The 26,344-nt window shown below is 47.3% G+C and overlaps 1 pseudogene across 1 annotated transcript in view; it reads right to left on the bottom strand.

The window, feature by feature from the left end:
- The window catches only part of LOC147119745 (uncharacterized), a 420,036-nt pseudogene that overhangs the window by 294,918 nt on the left and 98,774 nt on the right, over positions 1-26,344 (bottom strand). The window lies entirely within an intron of this gene.

Genomic DNA, 26,344 nt, shown 5'->3' with positions numbered 1-26,344 from the left:
ACGTGTTAGTGATTGTTAAATATCTGATCCGTTTTTGAATATCTCAAATCCTCCAGAGAAGCTCATTCAGATTTCATCCAATTCCAGCGAGACCAGAACGTCTGTGGACTAAAATGTGGCAGGAGTTGTGATATTGAGTGGAATTCCTCATCATAATGAAGGACATCAGGCCTATTGTTGATTTCCCTCCGTGGGTGTTTTACTCACCCAATGGGAACACACATGGTGTTAATGTTAACTTATGGCGATGGTGTAAAATACTACGCTCGATTTTACTTTCCGTTGAAGTCTATGAAGGGGCAATCAGGCGGGGGTTTACTGGGCAGCCACTTAGATATCACCCATTTTACACTCTGTGATTAGAGGAACTAGAATTGCATCGGTCTGCTCTGAGGTTTCAGTTAATAAAGAGAACAGTTGAATTATTGTAATATCCTCTTTGATGTGGAGTGTGCAAAGTAACCACCATCACTCCCAGTTTCAAGGAAGTGATTCTTGAGGGATTATTAATTGAGAAGCGATGAGAAAACATCTGTAGAACTTCTGTGCCAGTGACGTAAACTTCCCATTTCAATTTACCAGTATGGTCTCCAATAGTGGAGAGGCTGTTTAGGGCTTGCAGTTGCTAGAGATTGTGAGATTCTGAAGATAATTTGACACGAATGTGGGCAAATTATTGGAAAACATTCTGAAGGACAGTATTAATTGTCATATAGAAGGGTAGGGATTAATCCAGGGCAGTCAGCATAGATTTGTTAAGGGAAGGTCGTGTCTGACTAACTTGATTGAATTTTTTAAGGAAGTAATAAGGAGGATAGATGAGGGTAGTGCGTTTGTTATTGTCTGCATGGATTTAGCAAGGCTTTTGTCCAGGTCCCATATGGCAGACTGGTCAGAAAAGTGAAGGCCCATGGAATCCAATGGAAAGTGCCAAGTTGGATCCAAAATGGCTCAGCGGCAGGAAACAACGGTTAATGGTCGACGGGTGTATTTGTGACTGGAAGGCTGTATACAGTGGGGTTCCGCATGGCTCAAACTCAGTTCGCTTCCTTTTTGGGGTGTATATCAATAATTTGAAATTCAATGTAAGTGGCATGATTAATAAATTTGCAGATTGTACAAAAAATGATAGTGAGGAGGAAATCTGCAGACTACAGGAAGATATCAATGGACTCGTAAGATGGGTAGAAATGTGTCAAATTCAATCCGGGGAAGTGTGAGATAATGCATTTGGGGAGAGCTAACAAGGAAATGGAATGCATAAGAAATGGTGGGACATCGAGAAGTGTAGAGGAACAGAGGGACCTTGGAGTGCATGGACAGGTAGGTAGATAATGTGGTTAAGAAGGCATACAGGATGCTTTCCTTCATTAGCCGAGGCATAGAATATAAAATAGCAAAATACTGCGCATGCTGGATATCTGAAATAACAACAGAAAGTGCTGGAAACACTCAGCCGGTCAGGCAGCATCGAGGAGATGAGAAACAGAGTCATCGTTTCAGGTCGAATCCTTTGTCATAGAATATGGTTCTCTGTAAACTTTCATGCCAATAAAGCATTTGAATTGGAATTGGAATTGGAAATTGGAATATAAAAGCCGGGAGGGTATGCTTGTTAGGTCACAGCTAGAGTACTGCGTGCCGTTCTGGTCATCACATTACAGGAAAGACGTGATTGCGCTAGAGAGGGTACAGAGGAGATTTACGAGGACATTGCCGGGTCTGGAGAATGGTAGCTGTCAGGAAAGCTTGGATAGGCTGGGATTGTTTTCTTTGTAACAGAGGAGGCTGAGAGGAGACATGATTGAGGTGTATAAAATTATGAGGGCCCCAGATAGAGTGGATAGAAAGCACCTATTTCCCAGAGCAGTGAGGTCAATAACCTGGGACATCGATTTAAAGTAATTGGTCGGAGGTTTAGACGGGAGTTCAGGGGAAGTTATTTCACCCAGAGGGTGGTGGGGGTCTGGAACACACTTCCTGAAAGGGTGGTAGAGGCAGAAACCCTCATGACAATTAAAATGTACTTGGATACGCACTTGAAGTGCCGTATCCTACAGGGCTATGGACCAAGAGCTGGAAAGTGGGATTAAGGTGGATAGCACTTTGTCGGACGGTACAGACACGATGGCCCAAATGGCCTCCTTCTGTCCTGTAAATTTCTATGATTCTATAATTCTAGGTAAAGAGACTCCCCTTTTCGTGTACTGTGGGTGAGCAGTTATACCAGGAATGGAGGGAGGGGTAATCCTCGGCCTCTAACTCCTGGCAATCTGCTCATTGGCAGCTGAGCACCCCCCATCCCCCCTCCCCCCCCAGCCAATCGCTCGGGCTCGCTTGACTTTAGGAGCCGATATACAAGCAACAAACAGGCCCATTACTAACTCCAGATATTAGCTTTAAATGACGGGCGCTCCCAGGTTGTCGGGTCACGAAAGCAGAATCTGCGCTTTAACAGGATTCTAGGATAGACACATCTTGCATCACAAACCTTGAAAGGGATCCCAGCCCAGCGTTAGAGAGACACTAACCTGAGTGAGAACAGTTCTTCATTCCCTCCCAAGCCACTCGAGCAAAGGGTGACATTTCATTCTAACCCAGCCGGTTATAATCCTCCGGGAACTTCCAGCCCAGAAACTGTGCAGCAGGCAGTGGGTTAGGTCCCAGTGAGAAGTTAAGCACTCTCCGGTGCTTGGTCTGTTCACCGCAGTAATTTGAACCCAGCCTGTTCTGGGGTAGTGAGCCCAGACCCCCGAGCTCCTGGTTTGGAAAGATCACTCGAGTGGCCCACGTGGATGGCCGGATCGGACGGGCAGGTCACTGAGACAGAGGCGGGGCAAAGTTTGAAAAGCATAAATTTACATCAAAAGCGTGTCTAACCCGGCAGTGCCGGGATCGGTGTAAAAAGTGAAACATTACTCTCGGAGCCAAGACATTACACAAACCGCGGTAGAAGTTAGGAACTCTCTTCAGCAAGTAGCAATTGATGCTAGCTCAATTGTTAAATTCAAGTCTGGGATTGATATATTTGTTAACCAAAGGTAATACGAGATATGGGGCGAAGGCCCATATGGAGATATGGGGTTACGTCACAGACCAGCCGTGATTTAATTGAATGGCGGAACTTGCTCGAGCAGCTAAGTGGCCTTTTCCTGTTCCTATGTCATCGGTTCTAGGCTTAGTTCAGATTTTGTTTGGAAATGTAATCATGAAGGGGAACTATAACATTAGTTCCCGTCTTGAAAAGAATGATTGTATATAATTAAAATATGTTGGTAAGTGCTTTATAAGTACATAAAAGGTAAAAGAATAGTTAATGAAAGGATACAAGCAATACAGGATGAAGAGGGAGTCATAATATGGAGGGGAAGGATATGAAATCAATATTTTGCAGTGTTGTTACAAATGACGGTTGAAGTGAGATTGCAGGAGTTCGAGAGGACAGTTGCTGGTGCTGGAATCAGCAGAACTCAGGGTGCTGAGGTTATATGGGCCCCCATTAAATGTGCACGTTGGGCCTGGAGAGAATTTTTTATTCGTGTATGGGATGTGGGCGTCGCTGGTAACACCAGCATTTATTGGCCATTCCTAATTGCCCTTGAGAAGGTGGTGGTGAGCCGCCTACTTGAACCACTGCACTTCATGTGGTGATGGTAATCCCAAAGTGCTGTTAGGCAGGGAGTTCCAGGACTTTGACCCAGCCACGATGAAGGATAGAAACATAGAAGATAGGAGCAGGAGTAGAACATTCGGCCCCTCGAGCATGTTCCACCATTTAAGGAGATCATGGTTGATCATCCAAATTCAGTACCCTGTCCCTGCTTTCTCCCCATATCCCTTGACCCCTTTAGCCTTAAGAAATATATCTAACTCCTTCTTGAATATATTTAATGAATTGGCCTCAACTGCCTTCTGTGGTAGAGAATTCCACAGGTTCACCACTCTCTGGGTGAAGAAATTCCTCCTCATCTCTGTCCTAAATGGCTTACCCTACATCCTTAGACTGTGACTCCTGGTTCTGGACTCCCCCGCCATCGGGAACATCCTTCCTGCATCTAGACTGTCTAGTCCTGTTAGAATTTTTCTAAGTTTCAATGAGATCCCCTCATTCTTATAAACTCTGGCGAATCGACCCAATCTCTCTTCATACGTCATTCCTGCCTGCCACTCAGAAAAAGACCCGTTTATTCCAAATCTTTGCTTCCTGTCTGCCAACCAGTTCTCTATCCAAGTCAGTACCTTACCCCCAATCCCATGTGTTTTAATTTTGCACGCTAATCTCTTATGCGGGACCTTATTGAAAGCCTTCTGAGAGTCCAAATACACCACATCCACTGGTTCTCCCTTATCTATTCTACCAGTTACATCCTCAAAAAATTCCAGTTGATTAGTCAAGCATGATTTACCTTTGGTAAATCTATGTTGACTTTGTCCAATCCTGTCACTGTTTCCCAAGTGCTCTGCTATTACATCTTTTATAATGAACTCTAGCATTTTCCCCACTCCAGATGTCAGGCTTACCGGTCTATAATTCCCCAGTTTCTCGCTACCACTTTTTTTAAATATTGGGGTTACATTAGCTACTGTCCAATCCATGGGAACTGTTCCAGATTCTATAGAATTTTGGAAGATGACCAGAAATGCATCTACTATTTCTAGGTCCACTTCCTTAAGTACCCTAGGATGTAGATTATCAGGCCCTGGGGATTTATCGGCCTTCAATCCCGTCAATTTCCCTAACACCATTTCCCTACAAATACTGATTTCATTCAGTTCCTCCCTCTCATTAGACCCTATGTTCCCCGACATCTCTGGGGGGTGACTTGTGCCCACCTTTGTGAAGATAGAACCAAAGTATGTATTTAATTGTTCAGTCATTTCTTTGCTCCCCATTATAAATTCCCATGATTCTGACTGCAAGGGATCTGCGCTTGGCTTCACCAATATTTTTCTCGTCACCTATCTATAAAAGCTTTTACAGTCAGTTTTTATGTTCCCTGCAAATTTACACTCATACTCTATTTCCCCCTCTTAATTAATCCCTTTGTCCTCCTTTGCTGAATCCTAAACTGCTCCCAATCCTCAGGTTTGCTGCATTTTCAGGCCAATTTATATGTCCTCTCCTTGGATCTTATGTTATCACTAATTTCCCTTGCTAGCCACGGTTGAGCCAGCTTTTTTCTTGTATTTTTATGCCAGACAGTGATGAACAAATTCTGTAGTTCATCCATGCAACCTTTAAATGCTTGCCATTGCCTATCCACCGCCAACCCTTTAAGTAACATTCCCAATCCATTCTAGCCAACTCGTGCCTCATACCATCATAGTTTCATTTATTTAAATTCAGGACCCTAGTCTATGAGTCAACTACTTCACTCTCCATCTTAATGAAGAATTCCATCATATTATGATTGCTCCTCCCCAAGGGGCCTCACACAACAAGATTGCTTATTAATCCTTTCTCATTACATAATACCCAGCCTAAGATGGCCTGGTCTCTAGTTGGTTCCTCGACATATTGGTCCTCCACAGTATTGTCACTAATTTGGTTAGCCCAATCTATATAAAGATTAAAGTCACCCATAATACCTGCTGTGCCATTATTGCACACGTCTCTAAGTTCCCATTTAATGCCATCCCCAACCACAGCATTACTGTGTGGGGGTCTCTATACAACTCCCACTAACGTTTTCTGCCTCTTGGTATTTCTCAGCACTACCCTTACAGATTCCACATCATCAGAGTTAATATCATTCTTTACTGTTGTGTTAATCTCCTCTTTAACCAGCAATGCTACCACACCTCCTTTTCCTTTTTTCCTGTCCTTCCTGAATGTTGAATACACCAGGATATTGAATTCCCAGCCTTGGTCACCCTGGAGCCATGTCTCCATAATTCCAATTGTATCATATCCATTTACATCTATTTGCGCAGCTAATTCATCCACCTTATTATGAATGCTCCTCGCATTAAGGCACAAAGCCTTCAAGCTTGTTTTTTTAACGCTCTTAGACCTTTTAGAATTATTGTTTACTGTGGTGCTGTTGATTTACATCCTTGATTTCTCTGCCTTCCACTTTTGCTTTTCTCATTCCTGCCTTTTGCTTCTATCCTTGCTTCCTTTTCCTCTATCTCCCTGCACAGGTTCCCATCCGCCTGCCATTTTAGTTTAAACGCTCCCCCAGAGCACTAGCTAACACTCCCCCTAGGACTTTGGTCCCGGTCCTGCCCAGGTGCAAACAGTCCAGTTTGTACTGGTCCCACCTCCCCCAGAAATGGTTCCAATGTCCCAGGAATTTGAATCCCTCCCCATTGCACCATTCCTCTAGCCACGTATTCATTTGAAATATCCTTCTATTTCTACTCTGACTAGCACGTGGCACTGGTAGTAATCCTGAGATTACTACCTTTGAGGTCCTATTTTTTATTTTACCTTATTACTTCCTATATTCAGCTTTTAGGACCTCATCCCGGTTTTTTCCTATATCGTTGATATCTATATGCACCACGACAATTGGCTGATGACCCTCCCCCTCCAGAATGCCCTGCAGCCGCTCCAAGACATCCTTGAACCTTGCACCAGGGAGGCAACATACCATCCTGGAGTCTCGTTTGTGGCCGCAGAAACGCCCATCTATTCCCCTTACAATAGACTCCCATATCACTATAGCTCTCCCATTCTTTTTCCTCCCGTCCTGTGCAGCAGAACCACTCATGATGCCAGGAAGTTGGCTGATGCTGCCTTCCCCCGATACGCCATCTCCCCCAACAATATACAAATTGTTATATCTGTTTGCGAGGGGGATGGCCACAGGGGACCCCTGCACAACCTGACTGCACCTGCTACTCAGCCTGGCGGTCACCCATTCCCTTACTGCCTGTGCAGCCTTTACCTGCAGTGTGACCAACTGCCTAAACGTGTTATCCACGATGTCCTCAGCATCGCAAATGCGTATGTATCCATTTGCAGCTCCAGCGCCGCAATGCAGTCTTCCAGTAGCTGCAGCTAGATACACTTCCCGCACACATGGCTGTCAGGGACACAGGACGTGTCCCTGATTTCCCACATAGTGCAGGAGGAGCATGGGACCGAGCTGTGCTGCCAAGACTTACCCTTTAATTAATTCAAATTAAATTAAACCAAATCAATACCACTAATTACACTTCAATTAAATGATATACTCAACGGCCCTTGATTACTAGCACTCCCCACTACACAACAGAGAACTTAGAAAGTATAAACCCCCAAAATTAAGACCTTCTAAAATTTATAAACTGTTAACCTTAACCGTCAAACAATAGAGTAGTATAAGTACACACCCAATCAGCTGCTTCCTCTTGCCCACATCACTTTTTCAATCATGACATGGCTCTGGAACGCCGCCGCCGGTCTGCGAGATGGCTAAGTCTCTGAGGAAATAAGCCCGCGAAAGTGAGTTTAAATACTCACTGTGCTGCCGCTCCCCTGCTGCTCCCGACGCAGGTCTCTGAGCTGGTGATATACTTCTAAGTCAGGTTGGTGTATAACTTGGAGGGGAATTTGGAGGTGGTGGTGTTCCCATGCACCTGCTGCCCTTGTCCTTCTAGGTGGAAGAGGCCGTGGGTTTGGGAGGAGCTGCCAAAGAAACCTTGGCGAGTTGCTGCAGTACATCTTGTAGGTGGTACACACTGCAGCCATGGTACCCCGGTGGTGGAGGGAGTGAATGTTTAAGATAGTAGATGGGGTGCCAATCAAGTGGGCTGCTTTGTCGTGGATGGTGTTGAGCTTCTTGAGTGTTGTTGGAGCTGCACTCATCCAGGCTATTGCAGAGTATTTCATCACACTCCTGACTTGTGACATGTAGACGGTGGAAAGTCTTTGGGGAGTCGGGAGGTGAGACACTCGCTGCAGAATGCCTAGCCTCTGACCTGCTCTTGTTGCCACAATATTCATGTAGCAGGTGTAACATCTTTGCTCAAGAATGCGGAGATAGTTCAAATGGTAACTAAAGACCACTTAGTAAAAGGTCAGCTGTGGCCAAACTCTTAGAAGACATCATTCCAGATAAAGTTAGTGAAAGTTCAGAGCAGCGTGGGTTTTTATCAAGGATGTTCAGCAGGGATATGTTAAATGCAAGGCGCCTTTGATCATTTGAATATTGTTTTGCCCACGTTGACCGATTGATTAAAGGTAATAGAGTGAATATAGAGTATGTGGATTTTCAGAAGGTGTTCGATAATGTTTCTCAAAAAAGCCTTTGTAGATAAGTTCAGGAGAAATGGAAAGAGGAAATGTAGTACCATGGATAGGAAGTCTTAGGGATCGGAAACAAAGATTTTGGGTAAATGGGTGTTACTGGAGCCGGGTCTGAAATGGAACACTGCGGGTAGTACTGGACCTATTTTATATAATGATCATTGCGACTTTGGGCGCAGGAAAATAAGCTGAAAATCAGATGACAACACAAAAGTAGGAGGTTGAACAACGGGCAAGAATTAAGGAAGACAAAGAGCTTAGCAGAATTGGTCATTAGGCAGAGGATACAATTAAATCTGGGTAAATAATATATATTCAGAGAATAAACTAGGAATGGGAGTATACACTAAATGGAAAGATAATGAAAGATGTGTGTTAATAGTGAGCCCTGCAAATGCAGATACGTAACCACCGACCATGTGGCTGCACGTATGGAATGACAGAAGAAGCATTAAGAACATTTTGGGATGTGTAAATAGAACCAGAGCTCAAGAGTGGGGAATAATAATAGATTTTCACACAATGTTGGTAAAGCCACAGTTAGAGTACAGTGTGCAGTTTTTGGCACTAGTAATAGAAAGGACAATGAAGCCATTGAGAGCATGCAATGATTCGCCAACAACAACTTGTATTTATGCAGCACCTTTAGTGAAGTAAAATGACCCAAGGCGCTTCACAGCAGCGTTATCCAACAACACTTGAAACCAAGACTCGTAAGACGATATCTTTCATTCCATATAGTAAATCTCCTCTGCACTCCCTCCAAGGCCTTAAAATCCTTCCAGCTGGGGCCTAACCAGTGTTTTCCAAAGGTTAAGCATAACAATGATGCTTTTGTACTTTATGCCTCAATTTGTAAAGCCAAAGAACCCGTATGTTTTTCTAATGGATTTCTGAACCTTCCCTGTCACCTTCAAAGACATGTGTATGTCCACCTGCAGACCTCTGTTCATGCAGCCCTTTAAACTTTTACCGGTTTTATATTGGGAATTGAAAGAGGTTTCTCAATTTATAAAGAGTTTTGACAGGGCGAATGGGATCAGCTTAATCCCTCTGGCGGAGGTGAGTAATGTGAGGCCATCAATGTAGCATTAAGCAGTAGTTTAGGGGATCAGATCAGGGTTGATAGAAGACTTGGTAGAGAGAGCGGGGCAGTGGGATTAGTTTGGAATTAATACAGGGCTAAGGGGAGGGAGCGGGCAAGTGGAATTAGCATTAGATTGATACAGGGCTATGGAGAGGGAGTGGGGCAGTGGGATTAGTTTTGAATTGATACAGGGCTTGGTTGAGACAGTGGGGCAGTGGGATATGTTATGGATTGCTACAGGGCTAGGTTGAGACAGTTGGGCACTGGGTTTAGGTTTGGATTGATACAGGGCTTGGTTGAGACAGTGGGGCACTGGGTTTAGTTTTGGATTGATAAAGGGCTAGGGTGATACAGTGGGGCAGTGGTTTAGTTTTGAATTGATACGGGGCTTGGTTGAGAGAGTGGGGCAGTGGGATTAGTTTTGTATTGATAAAGGGCTAGGTAGAGACAGTGCGGCAGTGGGAATAGTTTTGGATTGATACAGGGCAACGTTGAGACAGTGGGGCAGTGGGGTTAGATTTGGATTGATACAGGGCGTGGTTCAGAGAGTGGGGCATTGGGATCAATTTTGCATTGGTACAGGGCTAGGTTGAGAGAGTGGGCTAGTGGGATTCGATTTGGATTGATGCACAGCTAGGTTGTGACAGTGGGGCAGTGGGTGTAGTATTGGATTGAAACAGTGAGGCACTGGGATTCGTTCTGGATCGATACAGGGCTTGGTTGAAAAAATTGGGGAAGAGGGTTTAGTTTTGGATTGAAACAGGGCTTGTTTGAGACAGTGGGGCAGTAGGGTTAGTTTTGGATTGATGCAGAGCTAGGGTGAGACTGTGGGGCAGTGGGATAAGTTTTGGATTGATACAGGGCTTGGTTGGGAAAGTGGGGCAGTGGTTTTAGTTTCAGATTGATACAGGGCTAGGTTGCGACAATGGGACAGTGGGTTAAATTTTGGATTGATACAGGGCTAGTTTGGAACATTGGGGCAGTTGGATATATTTGGATTCATACAGGGCTTGGTCGAGACAGTGCAGCAGTGGGATTAGTTTTGGATTGATACAGGGCTAAATTTATACAGTGGGACAGTGGGTTAAATTTTGGCTTGATACAGGGCTAGTTTGAAACATTGGGGCAGTGGGGTTAGTTTTGCATTGATACAGGGCTAGGTAGAGAGAGCGGGGCAGTGGTTTCATTTTTGATTGATAAAAGGCTTCGTTGAGACAGTGGGGCAGGGGGTTTCGTTTTTGGTTGATACAGGGCTAGGATGAGACAGAGGGGCAGTGGGTTAAGTTTTGGATTGACACAGGGATTGGTTGAGACAGTGGGTTTAGTTTCGGATTGACACAGGGCTAGTTTGAGACAGTGATGCAGTGGGATTAGGTTGGATTGATACTGGGCTAGGTTGAGACAATGGAGCAGTGGGTTTAGTTTTTGATTGACACAGGGCTTGGTTGAGATAATGGGGCGGTGGATTTAGTTTTGGATTGACACAGGGCTTGGTTGAGACAATGGGGCAGTGGTTTTAGGTTTGGATTGATACAGGGCTAGGTTGAGACAGTGGGTTTACTTTGGGATTGATACAGGGCTAGGTTGAAACAGTCGGTTTAGTTTTGGATTGACACAGGGCTAGGTTGAGACAGTGGGACAGTGGGATTAGTTTTGGATTGATACAGGGCTAGGTTGAGACAGTGGGATTAGATTTGGTTTGACACAGGGCTAGGTTGAGACAGTGGGACATTGGGATTGGTTTTGGATTGATACAGGGCGTGGTTCAAGATTCAAGGAGAGCACATATAAATTGGCCCAAAAAAGCAGTAATCCTGAGGATTGAGAGCAGTTTAGGATTTAACAAAGGAGGACAAAGGGATTAATTAAGAAAGGGAAAATAGAATATGAGAGTGAGCTTGCAGGTAACATTAAAACTGACAGTGAAATCTTTTATAGATATGTGTAGAGAAAAAGATTGGTGAAGTCAAGCGTAGGTCACTTGCAGTCAGAATCAGGGGAATTTGTAATGGGGAACAAAGAAATTGCAGACCAATTGAATACATATTTTGGTTCTGTCTTCACAAAGGAGGACCACAATAACCTCCCAGAAATGTCGGGGAACATAGGGTCTGATGAAAGGGAGGAACTGAAAGAAATCAGTAATTGTAGGGAAATGGTGTTAGGGAAATTAAAGGGATTGAAGGCCGATAAATCCCCAGGGCCTGATCAACTACTTCCTAGGGTACTTAAGGAAGTGGCCCTAGAAATAGTAGATGCATTGCTAATCATATTCCAACATTCGATGGAATCTGGAACAGTACCCATGGATTGGAGGGTAGCTAATGTTACCCCACTACTCAAAAAAGTTGGTAGAGAGAAAACGGGGAATTACAGACCGGTAAGCCTGACATCGGTCGTGGGGAAAAAGCTAGAGTCCATTACAAATGATGTAATAGCAGAGCACTTGTAAACAGCGACAGGATCGGACAAAGTCAACATGGATTTACAAAATGTAAATCGTGCTTGACTAATCTACTGGAATTTTTTGAGGACGTATCTAGTAAAATAGATAAGGGAGAACCAGTGGATGTGGTGTATTTGGACTTTCAGAAGCCTTTCGATAAGGTCCCACATAAGAGATTAGCGTGTAAAATTAATGCACATGGGATTGGGGGCAAGGTATTGACTTGGATAGAGAACTGGTTGGCAGGCAGAAAGCAAAGAGTTGGAATAAACGGGTCTTCTTCCGAGTGGCAAGCAGCGACTAGTGGGATACTGCAGGGATCGGTCCTTGGACCCCAGCTATTCACAATATATAAATAATGATCTAAGCAAGGGAACTAGATGTAATATCATCAAATTTACAGACGACACAAAGCTGGGTGGGCGTGTGTGCTGTGAGGAGGTTGCCGAGAAATTACAGGATGAATGGATAGGTTAGGTGATTAAGCAGATGCATGGCAGATGCAATATAATGTGGATAAATGTGAGGTTATCCACTTTGGTGTCAGAAACAGGAAGGCAGATTATTATCTGAATGGCAATAGATTGGGAGAAGGGGAAGTGCAACGAGACCTGTGTGTCCTTGTGCACCAGTCGCTGAAGGTAAGCATGCAGGTGCAGCAGGCGGTTAAGAAGGCAAATGGTATTTTGGCCTTCATAGCGAGAGGGTTTGAGTACAAGAACAAATATGTCTTGCTGCAGTTGTACAGGGCCTTGGTGAGACCACATCTTGAGTATTGTGTGCAGCTTTGTTCGCCTTACCTGAGGATGGATATTCTTGCCATGGTAGGAGTTCAGCGAAGATTCACCAGTCTGATACCTGGGATGGCAGGAATGACGTATGAGGAGACTTTGGGTCGATTGGGATTGTACTCGCTGGAGTTTAGAAGAATGAGAAGGGATCTCATTGAAACATAACATTCTGGCAGGACTGGACAGACTAGATGCAGGGAGGATGTTCCCGTTGGTCGGGAATCCAGAACAAGGGGTCACAGTCTAAGGATAAGGGGTAGGCGTTTTAGAACGGAAATGAAGAGGAATTTCTTCACCCAGAGATTGGTGAACTTGTGGAATTCTCTACCACAGAAGTCAGTAGAGGTCAATTCATTAAATATATTCAATAAGGAGTTGGATATATTTCTTAAGGCTTAAGGGATCAAGGGGTATGGGGAGAAAGCATGGACCGGGTACTGAACTTGGATGAACAGCCATGATCTCATTGAATGGCGGAGCAGGCTAGAGGGGCCGAATGGCCTAAGTCTGCTCCTATCTTCCATGTTTCTATGTTTCTATGGTTCAGACAGTGGGGCAGTGGGATTAGTTTTGGATTGATACAGAGCTAGGTTGACACAGTGGGCAGTGGCAATAGTTTTGGAATGATACAGGGCTTCGCTGAGACAGTGTGGAAGTGGGTTTAGTTTTGCCTTGATACAGGGCTTGGATGAGAGAGTGGGGCAGTGGTGTTAATTTTGGATTGATACAGGTCAAGGTAGAGAGAGTGGGGCAGTGGGATTTGTTTTGGATTGATACATGGCTTGGATGAGACAGTGGGGCAGTGAGATTAGTTTTGGATTGATACAGAACTAGGTTGAGACTGAGGGGCAGTGCATTTAGTTTTGTATTGATACAGGGCTTGGTTGAGACAATGGGATTAGATTTGGATTGATACAGGGCTAAGTTGAGACATTGGGGCAGTGGGATTAGTTTTCGGTTGATACAGGGCTAGGTTCAGAGAGTGGGGCTGTGGGATTTACTTTGGATTGATACAGAGCTTGTTTCAGAAAGTGGGCCAGTGTGTTTAATTCTGGATTGATACAGGGCTAAGTTGAGACAGTGCGATTAGTTTTGGATTAAAACAGGGCTTGGTTGAGACAGTGGGGCAGTGGAGTAAGTGTTGGATAGATACAGGGCTTGGTTTAGGCAATGGGGCAGTGGGATTAGTTTTGAATTGATACAGGGCTTGCTTGAGACTGTGGGGCAGTGGGATTAGTTTTGGATTGATACAGGGCTAGGTTGAGACAGTGGGGCAGTGGGTTTGGTTTTGGATTGATACAGGGCTTGTTTGAGACAGTGGGGCAGTGGGTTTACTTTTGGATTGATACAGGGCTAGGTTGAGACAGTGGGGCAGTGGTGTTAGTTTGGGATTGATACAGGTCTTTGATGAGACAGTGGGGCAGTGGGATTAGTTTTGCATTGATACAGGGCAACGTAGAGACAGTGGGGTAGTGGGTTTAGTTTTGGATTGATACAGGGCTAGTTTGAGACAGAGGGGCAGTGGGATTAGTTTTGGATTGATACAGGGCTTGGTTGAGACAGTGGGGAATTGGGTTTAGTTTTGAATTGATACAGGGCTTGGTTGAGACAGTGGGGTAGTGAGATTAGTTTTGGATTGATACTGGGCTAGGTTGAGACAGTGGGGCAGTGGGATTATTTTCCGATTGATACAGGGCTAGGTTGAGAGAGTGGGGCTTTGGGATTTATTTTGGACTGATACAGGGCTTGTTTCAGACAGTGCGGCCATGGGTTTAGTTCTGGATTGATACAGGGCTAGGTTGAGACAGCGCAATTATTTTTGGATTGATACAGGGCTTGGTTGATACAGTGGGGCAGTGGAATTAGTTTTGGATTGATACAGGGCTTGGTTTAGGCAATGGGGCTGTGGGATTAATTTTGGATTGATACAGAGCTTCGTTGAGAGAGTGGGGCAGTGGGTTTACTTTTGGATTGATACAGGGCTTGGTTGAGACAATGGGTTTAGTTCCGGATTGATACAGGGCTAGGTTGAGACATTGCCGCAGTGGTGTTAATTTTGGATTGATACAGGGCTTGGATGAGACAGTGGGGCAGTGAGATTAGTTTTGGATTGATACACGGTTAGGTTGATAAAGAGGAGCAGTGTGTTTAGTTTTGGACAGACACAAGGCTAGATTGAGAGAGTGTGGCAGCGGGTTTAGCTTTGGACTGATACAGGGCTAGGTTGAGACAATTGGCTTAGTTATGGATGGATACAGATCTAGGTTGAGAGAGTGGGCTGGTGGGATTAGGCTTGGATTGATACAGGGCCAGGGTGAGAGAGTGGGGCAGTGGTTTTTGATTTAGATTGATACAGGGCTTGGTTGAGACAGTGGGGCAGTGGGTTTTGTTTTCAATTGATACAGGGCTTGGTTGAGACATTGGGATTAGTTTTGGATTGATACAGGGCTTGGTTGAGATAGTGGGGCAGTGGGATTAGTTTTCAGTGGATACAGGGCTAGGTTGAGAGAGTGGGGCTGTGGGATTTACTTTGGATTGATACAGGGCTTGTTTCAGAAAGTGGGCCAGTGTGTTTAGTTCTGGATTGATACAGGGCTAGGTTGAGACAGTGCGATTAGTTTTGGATTGAAACAGGGCTTGGTTGAGACAGTGGGGCAGTGGAGTTAGTGTTGGATTGATACAGGGCTAGGTTGAGACAGTGGGGCAGTGGTGTTAGTTTGGGATTGAAACAGGGCTTTGATGAGACAGTGGGGCACTGGGATTAGTTTTGCATTGATACAGGGCAAGGTAGAGACAGTGGGGTAGTGGGTATAGTTTTGGATTGATACAGGGCTAGTTTGAGACAGAGGGGCTGTGGGATTAGTTTTGGATTGATACAGGGCTTGGTTGAGACAGTGGGGAAGTGGGTTTAGTTTTGAATTGATACAGGGCTTCGTTGAGACAGTGAGGTAGTGAGATTAGTTTTGGATTGATACAGACCTAGGTTGAGACAGAGGGGCAGTGCATTTACTTTTAGATTGATACAGGGCTTGGTTGAGACAATGGGATTAGTTTTGGATTGATACTGGGCTAGGTTGAGGCAGTGGGGCAGTGGGGTTAGTTTCCGATTGATGCAGGGCTAGGTTGAGAGAGTGGGGCTTTGGGATTTATTTTGGACTGATACAGGGCTTGTTTCAGACAGTGCGGCCGTGGGCTTAGTTCTGGACTGATACAGGGCTAGGTTGAGACAGTGCAATTATTTTTGGATTGACACAGGGCTTGGTTGATACAGTGGGGCAGTGGGATTAGTTTTGGATTGATACAGGGCTAGTTTGAGACAATGGGGCAGTGGGTTTAGTTTTGGATTGATACAGAGCTTCGTTGAGAGAGTGGGGCAGTGGGTTTACTTTTGGATTAATACAGGTCTTGGTTGAGACAGTGGGTTTAGTTCCGGATTGATACAGGGCTAGGTTGAGACATTGCCACAGTGGTGTTAATTTTGGATTGATACAGGGCTTGGATGAGACAGTGGGGCAGTGGGATTAGTTTTGGATTAATAAAGGGCAAGGTAGAGACAGTGGGGCAGTGGGTTTAGTTTTGGATTAATAAAGGGCTAGGTTGAGACAGAGGGGCAGTGGGATTAGTTTTGGATTGATAGAGGGCTAGTTTGAGACAGTGGGACAGTGGGTGTAGTTTTGGATTGATACAGGGCTTGGTTGATACAGCGGGTAAGTGAGTTTAGTTTTGGATTGATACAGGGCTAGGCTCAGACAGTGTGGCAGTGGGTTTAGTTTTGGATTGATGCAGGGCTAGGTTCAGAGATTGGGCCATTGGGATTAGATTTGGATTGATGCACGGCTGGCTTGAGACAGTGGAGCAGTTGGATTAGTTTTGGATTGATACAGGACTTGGTTTAGGAAATGGGGCAGTCGGTTTAGTTTTGGATTGATTCAGGGCTAGGTTGAGACAGTGGGGCAATGGGATTGGTTTTTGATTGATACAGGGATAGGTTGTTAGAGTGGGGCTGTGGGATTTATTTTGGATTGATACAGGGCTTGTTTGAGACAACGGGGCAGTGGGTTTAGTTTTGGATTGATACACAGTTAGGTTGATAAAGAGGAGCAGTGTGTTTAGTTTTGGACAGACACAAGGCTAGATTGAGAGAGTGTGGCAGCGGGTTTAGCTTTGGACTGATACAGGGCTAGGTTGAGACAATGGGCTTAGTTATGGATGGATACAGATCTAGGTTGAGAGAGTGGGCTAGTGGGATTAGGCTTGGATTGATACAGGGCCAGGATGAGAGAATGGGGCAGTGGTTTTTGATTTCGATTGATACAGGGCTTGGTTGAGACAGTGGGGCAGTGGGTTTTGTTTTCAATTGATAAGGTCTTGGTTGAGACATTGGGATTAGTTTTGGATTGATACAGGGCTTGGTTGAGATAGTGGGGCAGTGGGATTAGTTTTCAGTGGATACAGGGTGTGGTAAACCACTGTTTGTATTCCACTGTGTACATGCCTGTACATGCCGCGGCTGACTCCTCCCACGAATCCAGGTATAAAGGTGACAGCTCCACAGCCCCTTTGTATTCTGGACCGGTCGACCACTCGAGGCACACCTTCATTCGCTTGTTAATAAAAGCCTGTTAATTACTCGCTTAATCTCAGTCTTTTGAGTTATTGATAGCGCATCAATTTTATTAACAAGATTTTTATAATGGAGAAGATCCTCACACCAGCATGCCTGGACTTAGATCATCGGGAGGCGGACTCATCCACCAAGTTTACTCACTGGCTTAGGTGTTTCGTAAAATTCCTGACCGCCTCCGCTGCAATCAAATCGGACGAGGACAAACTGGATGTCCTGACCTCCAAAGTGAACCACCGAGTGTACTCGGTCATCCAAGACGTGACCTCGTACGCAGATGCTATCAAGCTCCTCAAGGACCACTACACGTGCCCAGTGAACGAAGTGTACGCCAGGCACCTTCTGGGGAGTCGTAAACAACAACCTGGAGAATCGACCGAGGAATACCTTCAGACACTGTCTGTGCTTGGCCGGGCCTGTGGTTGTAAGGATGTAAAGGCCGCCGTGTACACAGAGGAACTTATCCGGGACACTTTTGTAGCAGGCCACAGGTCCAATTACACCCGACAGCGACTGTTGGAGCAGAGTGACCTCGACATCAACAAGGCCTCTGAGCTCACACTATCATTGGACGCAGCCTACTGGGGCATGGATGCCTACTCCTCTGCACCGTGGACGCTGCGGGGAACGACAGCCTGGGACACGGTAGGACCATCTCATAGCGCCGTGCCACCCCAGCCACATCCCAGCAACGGCCCAACTACCGCAGCAGTGTCCCAAGGCCAGACAGCAGTGCCCCAAGGCCAGAAATGCTACTTCTGTAGCCAGGCCAAACACCCCAGAGCGCGCTGCCCGGCGAAAAATGCGATCTGTTCGGGCTGCAGGAAGAAGGGACACTACGCCAGCATCTGCAGGGCCAAAGCCACCCCGAACCCCAGCAGCACCGCGTGTGGGCCGTGCGGGCCGCCATCTTGGGCCTCCCCAGCCATGTGCGAACCACCAGAACAGCAGCCATTTTGGACGCCTCCAGCCACATGGGGATCATGGACGCCGCCATCTTGGATGACAGCTGGGACGCAGCAGGCCCCCAACACCGCCTCATCTGATACCCGCAGCGACACACCGACCCCTACGCTGGCCTCCGTTACACTGGACCAAGCGAGACCGCACCAGCTGGCCAGTTCCACAATGGACATTAAGGTAAATGGTCACAAAACAATCTGCCTTTTTGACTCTGGGAGCACGGAGAGCTTCATCCACCCCGACACGGTGCGGCATTGCTCTCTCCCAGTCCTGCCTGCGCACCACCGGATTTCTATGGCCTCCGAGTCCCAGTCGGCGGACATTGGCGGCTACTGCGTGGTGACACTCGTAGTAGACGGGACTGTGTATGATAATTTTAAACTTCTGGTCCTGCCCGACCTCTGCGCTGCCGTTCTACTGGGGTTAGATTTTCAGTGCCTCCTTAAAAGTGTTACGATGGCGTACGGTGGACCCCTCCCCCCACTCACAGTCCACAGCCAGCAGCTTCCAAATTGCCTGCCGCGCACCAGGTGCAACCTCTCCACACTCAGAGTCACCCCCCCCACTGTTTGCTAACCTCACCCCCGACTGTAAGCCCATCACCACAAAGAGCAGGCGATACAGTGCCGGGGACAGGGTTTTCATTAAAACCGAAGTGGAGCGGCTCCTGAAGGAAGGGATTATTGAGGGCAGCACCAGCCCTTGGCGAGCCCAGGTTGTGGTCGTTAAGACCGGTGAGAAGCAGCGCCTGGTCATCGACTACAGCCAGACAATAAATCGCTACACCCTGCTGGACGCTTACCCATTCCCCCGCATAGCTGATATGGTCAACCAGATTGCACAGTACTGCGTCTTCTCGACCATTGACCTGAAATCAGCGTACCACCAGCTCCCTATCCGCCCTGAGGACCGCCAGTATACTGCCTTTGAGGCAAACGGCCGCCTTTATCACTTCCTTAGGGTTCCCATTGGCGTCACCAACGGGGTTTCCATCTTCCAAAGGGAGATGGACCGGATGGTCGATCAAAATGTGTTGCAGGCCACTTTCCCATATCTGGACAATGTGACCATCTGCGGCCATGACTTGCAGGACCATGACGCAAACCTCGAAAAATTCCTCTGCACCGTCAAACTCCTCAACCTGACGTATAACAAGGAGAAGTGAATATTCCGCGCAACCCGCCTCGCCATCCTTGGCTGTGTTGTGGAACACGGAGTCATCTGCCCCGACCCCGACCGGATGCATCCCCTTATGGAACTCCCACTGCCCCACTGCCTCAAGGCCCTGAAGAGGTGCCTAGGGTTTTTCTCTTATTACGCCCAGTGGGTCCCCTACTATGCGGACAAGGCCCGTCCGCTGATCAAGTCCACCTCTTTTCCCGTGACGGCAGAGGCCCGCTTAGCCTTCCACCGTATCAAGGAAGACATTGCCAAAGCCACCATGCATGCAGTGGACGAATCTACCCCCTTCCAGGTGGAAAGAGACGCGTCCGACTTTGCCCTGGCCACTACCCTCAATCAGGCAGGGAGACCCGTGGCCTTCTTTTCACGAACCCTCCAGGGCCCGGAGACCAGACACTCCGCTGTTGAGAAGGAGGCCCAGGCTATTGTGGAGGCTGTGCGTCATTGGAGGCACTACCTGGCCGCAAAACGATTTACCCTGCTCACAGACCAGCGTTCAGTTGCTTTCATGTTTAACAACAAGCAGAGGGGCAAAGTCAAAAACGACAAGATCTTGAGGTGGAGAATCGAACTTTCCACCTACAATTACGAGATCTTGTATCAGCCCAGGAAGCTCAATGAACCCCCGGATGCTCTATCGCATGGCACCTGCGCTAGCGCGCAGATCGATAGACTGCGGGCCCTCCACAATGACCTCTGCCACCCGGGGGTCACCAGGTTCTTCCACTTCATCAAGGCCCGCAACCTGCCTTACTCCATTGAGGAGGTCAGGACCATGACCAGGAACTGCCAAGTCTGCGCCTCTGCAAACCGCATTTTATAGACCAGACAGGGCTCACCTGATAAAAGCCACTTGCCCCTTCGAGCGACTGAGCGTTGATTTTAATGTGCCTCTCCCCTCCTCCGACCGCAATGTGTACTTCCTCAATATTATTGATGAGTACTCCCGTTTCCCGTTCGCCATCCCCTGCCCGGACATGACCAGTGCCACGGACATTAAATGTCTGAACGACCTCTTCACCCTGTTCGGTTTCCCCAGCTATATCCATAGCGACCGGGGCTCATCGTTTATGAGCGACGAGCTCCATCAGTACCTGCTAGCTAGGGGTATTGCCACAAGCAGGACCACCAGTTACAACCCCCGGGGGAACGGACAGGTGGAAAGAGAGAATGTGACAGTTTGGAAGGCCGCCCTGCTAGCCTTAAAGTCTAGGGGCCTTCCGACCTCCCGCTGGCAGGATGTGCTCTCCGATGCGCTCCACTCTATTCGGTCACTGCTCTGCACTGCCACTAATGCCACCCCTCATGAGAAAATGTTTGTCTTCCCAAGGAAGTCCACATCAGGGACATCGCTTCCGCCATGGCTGACGCCCCCAGGGCCGGTCCTGCTGAGAAGACACGTGAGGACCCATAAAACGGACCCCCTGGTCGAGAGGGTCGACCTCCTCCACGCCAACCCCCAGTATGCTTACATTGCGTACCCGGACGGGCGGGAGGACACAGTCTCCATAAGAGACCTCGCACCCTTGGGGGCCGCAGTAACCCACTACCCACTACCACCCCTCCCCACGATCCGATATCCAGCCCCAGCAGAAGGCAGGCCAGGGCCCTGCGACCCACTCGACATCTACGAGGACTACACACCAGTGCCCCAGCATACGCGGGACTCGACGCCGGAAGCTCCACTACCCGTGCCGTCACCACGTCGATCACAGCGGCAGACAAGACCTCCGGAGAGACTCCAATACACTAACTTTTAATACACTTCACCCCGCCGGACTCAATTTTAAACAAGGGGTGAATGTGGTAAACCACTGTTTGTATTCCACTGTGTACATGCCTGTACATGCCTCGGCTGACTCCTCCAACGAATCCAGGTATAAAGGTGACTGCTCCACAGCCCCTTTGTATTCGGGACCGGTCGACCACTTGAGACACACCTTCATTCTCTTGTTAATAAAAGCCTGTTAATTACTCACTTAATCTCAGTCTTTTGAGTTATTGATAGCGCATCACAGGGCTAGGTTGAGAGAGTGGGGCTGTGGGATTTACTTTGGATTGATACAGGGCTTATTTCAGAAAGTGGGCCAGTGTGTTTAGTTCTGGATTGATACAGGGCTCGGTTGAGACAGTGCGATTAGTTTTGGATTGAAACAGGGCTTGGTTGAGACAGTGGGGCAGTGGAGTTAGTGTTGGATTGATACAGGGCTTGCTTTAGGCAATGGGGCAGTGGGATTAGTTTTGGATTGATACAGGTCTAGGTTGAGACAGTGGGGCAGTGGTTTAGTTTTGGATTGATACAGGGCTTGTTTGAGACAGTGGGGCAGTGGGTTTACATTTGGATTGATACAGGGCTAGGTTGAGACAGTGGGGCAGTGGTGTTAGTTTGGGATTGATACAGGGCTTTGATGAGACAGTGGGGCAGTGGGATTAGTTTTGCATTGATACAGGGCAAGTTAGAAACAGTGGGGTAGTGGGTTTAGTTTTGGATTGATACAGGGCTAGTTTGAGACAGAGGGGCAGTGGAATTCGTTTTGGATTGATACAGGGCTAGGTTTAGGCAATGGGGCAGTGGGATTAGTTTTGGATTGATACAGGGCTTGGTTGAGACAATGGGGCAGTGGGTTTAGTTTTGGTTTGATACAGGGCTAGGTTGTGACACTGCGGCAGTGGTGTTAGTTTTGGATTGATAACGGGCTTGGATGAGACAGTGGGGCAGTGGGATTAGTTTTGGATTGATACAGGGCAAGGTAGAGACAGTGGGGCAGTGGGTTTAGTTTTGGATTGATACAGGGCTAGGTTGAGACAGTGTGGGAGTGGGTTTAGTTTTAGATTGATAGAGGGCTAGATTGAGACAGTGGGGCAGCGGAGTTAGTTTTGGATTGATACAGGGCTTGGATGAGAGAGTGGGGCAGTGGGATGTGTTTTGGATTGATACAGGGCTTGTTTGAGACAGTGGGGCAGTCGGTTTAGTTTTGGATTGATACACGGTTAGGTTGATAAAGAGAAGCAGTGTGTTTAGTTTTGGACAGACACAAGGCTAGATTGAGAGTGTGGCAGCGGGTTTAGCTTTGGACTGATACAGGGCTAGGTTGAGACAATGGAATTAGTTGTGGATTGATACAGGTCTAGGTTGAGAGAGTGGGCCACTGGGATTAGGTTTCGATTGATACAGGGCTAGGGTGAGAAAGTGCGATTAGTTTTGAATTGCTACAGGGCTTGGTTCAGACAGTGCGGCAGTGGAGTTAGTTTTGGAATCATAGAGGGCTTGGTTTAGGCAATGGGGCAGTGGGATTAGTTTTGGATTGACACAGGGTTTGCTTGAGACAGTGAGGCAATGGGATTAGTTTGGGATTGATACAGGGCAAGGTAGAGACAGTGGGGCAGTGGCTTTAGTTTTGGATTGATACAGGGATTGGTTGAGACAGTGGGGTAGTGGCTTTAGTTTTGGATTGATACAGGGCTTGGTTGAGGCAATGGGATTAATTTTGGATTGATACAGGGTTAGGTTGAGACAGTGGGGCAGAGGGATTAGTTTTCGATTGATACAGGGCTAGGTTGAGACAGTGCAATTAGTTTTAGATTGATACAGGGCTTGGTTGAGACCATGGGTCAGTGGAATTAGTTTTGGATTGATACAGGGCTAGGTTTAGGCAATGGGTCAGTGGGATTAGTTTTGGATTGATACAGGGCTTGGTTGAGACAGTGAGGCAGTGGGATTAGTTTTGGATTGATACAGGGCTAGGTTGAGACAGTGGGGCAGTGGGTTTAATTTTGGATTGATACAGGGCTTGGTTGAGACAATGGGGCAGTGGGTTTAGTTTTGGTTTGATACAGGGCTAGGTTGTGACACTGCGGCAGTGGTGTTAGTTTTTGATTGATACCGGGCTTGGATTAGACAGTGGGGCAGTGGGATTAGTTTTGGATTGATACAGGGCAAGGTAGAGACAGTGGGGCAGTGGGTTTAGTTTTGGATTGATACAGGGCTAGGTTGAGACAGTGTGGAAGTGGGTTTAGTTTCGGATTGATGGAGGGCTAGATTGAGACAGTGGGGCAGTGGAGTTAGTTTTGGATTGATACAGGGCTTGGATGAGAGAGTGGGGCAGTGGGATGTGTTCTGGATTGATACAGGGCTTGTTTGAGATAGTGGGGCAGTCGGTTTGGTTTTGGATTGATACACGGTTAGGTAGATAAAGAGAAGCAGTGTGTTTAATTTTGGACAGACACAAGGCTAGATTGAGCGTGTGGGAGCGGGTTTAGCTTTGGACTGATACAGGGCTAGGTTGAGACAATGGAATTAGTCGTGGATTGATACAGGTCTAGGTTGAGAGAGTGGGCCAGTGGGATTAGGTTTCGATTGATACAGGGCTAGGATGAGAAAGTGGGGCAGTGGTTTCTGAGTTGGATTGATACAGGGCTTCGTTGAGACACTGGGGCAGTGGGATTAGATTTGGACTGATACAGGGCTAGGTTGAGACAGTGGGGCAGTGGGTTTACTTTTGGACTGATACAGGGCTTGGTTGAGATAGTGGGTTTAGATTTGGATTGATACAGGGCTAGGTTGTGTCAGTGCGGCAGTGGTGTTAATTTTGGATTGACACAGGGCTTGGATGAGACAGAGGGGCAGTGGGATTAGTTTTGGATTGATAGAGGACTAGGTTGAGACAGTGGGGCAGTGGATGTAGTTTTGGATTGATACAAGGCTTGGTTGGGACAGTGGGGCAGTGGGTTTATTTTTGGATTGATGCTGGGCTCGGTTCAGAGATTGGGCCAGTGGGATTAGATTTGGATTGTTGCACGGCTAGCTTGAGACAGCGGAGCAGTTGGGTTAGTTTTGGATTGATACAGGACTTGGTTTAGGAAATGGTGCAATCGGTTTAGTTTTGGATTGATACAGGGCTAGGTTGAGACAGTGGGGCAGAGGGATTGGTTTTCGATTGATACAGGGCTAGGTTGTTAGAGTGGGGCTGTGCTATTTGTTTTGGATTGGTACAGGGCTTGTTTGAGACAGAGGGGCAGTGGGTTTAGTTTTGGATTGATACAGGGTTTGGTTGATAAAGAGGAGCAGTGTGTTTAGTTTTGGACAGACAAAAATCTAGATTGAGAGTGTGTGGCAGCGGGTTTAGCTTTGGACTGATACAGGGCTAGGTTGAGACAATGGGATTAGTTAAGAATTGATACAGGGCTAGGTTGAGAGAGTGGACTTGTGGGATTAGGTTTGGATTGATACAGGGCTAGGGTGAGAGAGTGGGGCAGTGGTTTTTGATTTAGATTGATACAGGGCTTGGTTGAGACAATGGGATTAGTTTTGCATTGATACAGGGCTAGTTTGAGAGAGTGGGGCAGTGGGATTAGTTTTCGGTGGATACAGGGATAAGTTGAGAGAGTGGGGCTGTGGGATTTACTTTGGTCTGATAAAGGGCTTGTTTCAGAAAGTGCGGCATTGGGTTTAGTTCTGGATTGATACAGGGCTAGGTTGAGACAGAGCGATTAGTTTTGAATTGATACAGGGCTAGGTTGAGACAATGCGGCAGTGGGTTTAGTTTTGGATTGATACACAGCTTCGTTGAGAGGGTGGGGCAGTGGTACAGGGCTAGGTTGATAGAGTGGGGCTGTGGGATTTATTTTGGATTGATACAGGGCTTGTTTGAGACAGTGGGGTAGTGGGTATAGCTTTGGACTGATACAGGGCTAGTTTGAGACAATGGGATATCTTTTGGATTGATAGAGGGCTAGGTTGACAGGGTCGTCCAGTGGGATTAGATTTGGATTGATACAGGGCTTGGTTTACGAAATGGGGCAATCGGTTTAGTTTTGCATTGATACATGGCTAGTTTGAGACAGTGGGGCTGTGGGATTAGTTTTGGATTGACACAGGGTGTGGTAAACCACTGTTATACCTGCCTGTGGGTGTGTTTGTATTCCACTGTGTACATGTCTGTACATGCCTCGGCTGACTCCTCCCACGAGTCCAGGTATAAAGGTGACTGCTCCACAGTCCCTCTGTATTCTGGACTGGTCGACCACTCGAGGCACACCTTCATTCTCTTGTTAATAAAAGCCTGTTAGTTACTCGCTTAACCTCAGTCTTTTGAGTAATTGATAGCGCATCAATTTTATTAACAAGATTTTTTATAATGGAGAAGATCCTCACACCAGCATGCCTGGACTTAGACCATCGGGAGGTGGATCCATCCGCCAAGCTTTCTCACGGGCTATGTGCTTTGAAAGATTCCTGATCACCTCCGCTGCAACGGTCCAATCGGATGAGGACAAACTGGATGTCCTGACCTCCAAAGTGAACCACCGAGTGTACTCGGTCATCCAGGACGCGACCTCGTACACGGCTGCTCTCAAGCTCCTCAAGGACCAGTACACACACCCAGTGAACGAGGTGTACACCAGGCACCTCCTGGGGAGTCGTAAACATCAACCTGGGGAATCGACCGAGGAATACCTTCAGGCATTGTCTGTGCTTGGCCGGGCCTGTGGTTGTAAGGATGTAAAGGCCGCTGTGTACACAGAGGAACTTATCCGGGACGCTTTTGTAGCAGGCCACAGGTCCAATTACACCCGACAGCGACTGTTGGAGCAGAGTGACCTCGACCTCAACAAGGCCTCTGAACTCGCACTATCACTGGACGCAGCCTACCGGGGCATGGATGCGTACTCCTCTGCACCGTGGATGCCGCGGGGAACGACAGCCTGGGACACGGTAGGACCGTCTCATAGCGTAGTGCCACCCCAGCCACATCCCAGCAACGGCCCAACTACCGCAGCAGTGTCCCAAGGCCAGAAATGCTACTTCTGTGGCCAGGCCACACACCCCAGAGCACGCTGCCCGGCGAAAAATGCGATCTGCTCGGGCTGCGGGAAGAAGGGACACTATGCCAGTGCCTGCAGGGCCAAAGCCACCCCGAACCCCAGCAGCACCGCGTGTGGGCCGTGTGGGCCACCATCTTGGGCCTCCCCAGCCATGTGCGAACCACCGGAACAGCAGCCATTTTGGACGCCT

The sequence above is a fragment of the Somniosus microcephalus genome, chromosome 4 (assembly GCF_052327205.1).
Source record: "Somniosus microcephalus isolate GS21.2 chromosome 4, FLI_Smic_1.0, whole genome shotgun sequence".
In the NCBI taxonomy this organism is placed as follows: domain Eukaryota; kingdom Metazoa; phylum Chordata; class Chondrichthyes; order Squaliformes; family Somniosidae; genus Somniosus; species Somniosus microcephalus.
The sequence above is the reverse complement of the archived record's forward strand: the minus strand, read 5'-3'. Positions and strand labels throughout refer to the sequence as shown.